The sequence below is a fragment of the Arachis ipaensis genome, chromosome B05 (genome assembly GCF_000816755.2).
Source record: "Arachis ipaensis cultivar K30076 chromosome B05, Araip1.1, whole genome shotgun sequence".
Taxonomy (NCBI): Eukaryota; Viridiplantae; Streptophyta; class Magnoliopsida; order Fabales; family Fabaceae; genus Arachis; species Arachis ipaensis.
Genome location: NC_029789.2, coordinates 15,352,296 through 15,353,524, shown reverse-complemented (window position 1 = coordinate 15,353,524; position 1,229 = coordinate 15,352,296). Strand labels below are relative to the sequence as shown.

The 1,229-nt window shown below is 36.0% G+C and overlaps 1 long non-coding RNA gene across 1 annotated transcript in view; it reads right to left on the bottom strand.

Moving 5' to 3' along the window:
• LOC110262756 overlaps positions 688–1,229 on the bottom strand; it is a 2,907-nt gene continuing 2,365 nt past the window's right edge. The window contains exon 2 of the long non-coding RNA XR_002347739.1: positions 688–1,075. This is a non-coding gene — a long non-coding RNA (uncharacterized LOC110262756). The remainder of the gene's footprint in view (positions 1,076–1,229) is intronic.

Below are 1,229 nucleotides of genomic sequence, written 5' to 3'. Positions count from 1 at the left end.
GACCCATGGAGAATTTGTGCATGGCCCGTGAAGAACCTCATAAACTCTGTCGGTGAACTTTTTCCCTTCCTCCTATCGCCGGTGAATGGAGAGTGACTTGGAGACTCTTCGAGGGACGAAGAACCGATAGAGAATATTAGAACGGGAGAAAAGAAGTGAACTGGCAATGAACGAGTGAAAATTGACAAAATCGGGGAATGATGGAGACTCAAAATCGGTGGGCATAAAAATGAAGTAAAAATCGAAGTATGGTTTAAGAAAGATAGAGAGATGTTTACAGAGATTCATTTTGGCAATTAACACTTAGAATTTTTTGAATTTGAGTAGAAGACAATCGAATCGGAAAGTTGAGAGAGAGAGCACACACATTGGTTCAATCAAAGGAGAAAAGCGCGTCTAATTCTGATCGGCACTACGAAGGAGAAAACCGATTTTGTACATTAACATATATATCTGTATCGTAGATGGCAGTTGGTAAACTGCGTATTTCGTTGGTAAAATAGAATTTCTCTTGTCTTTATTATTGGGAAAAGTGAAACCTATTATGCATTATTTATTGTTGACTTATGCATTCTATTATTATCTCCTGATGCTGATTGTATTAGTAATTACTGAACTCAAGATGCTTAATTTGATAACTAAATATACCAATTGCTCATAATCAAGTTCAATAAAGATAAAACAAGATGCTAACAATTTATTTTCATTCAAACATTATTAACATTGATGTTCACTAGCACATAGTGCTTCAATATGCACCCAACCTATGTCTAGATCTTACACTCAAACTGTCACTCACCTATATATTATCACCATTATAAACAAGAAAGATTGTAAATTGCAACAACAGCCCTAATGATAGAGCCACAAGCCAGGCCCCAATAACTTTAGTTTCACCTTCAATCCTCATAACCTTGTTCAGATTCTTCTCAATGTTGTCTCTTACAATATTCTTCAAATCCTTATTGGAAGTACCACATTCATGCTCATTAAGTCGTGTGATTAAAGCCCTTGTCAAACCTTGCCACCCACTATCAATTTCATCAATCCATTCAAAGCAATTGCAGTCTTCATTCTCTATTATCACCACAAGAAAGATTGTAAATTGCAACAACAGCCCTAATGATAGAGCCACAAGCCAGGCCCCAATAACTTTAGTTTCACCTTCAATCCTCATAACCTTGTTCAGATTCTTCTCAATGTTGTCTCTTACAATATTCAATATTCTT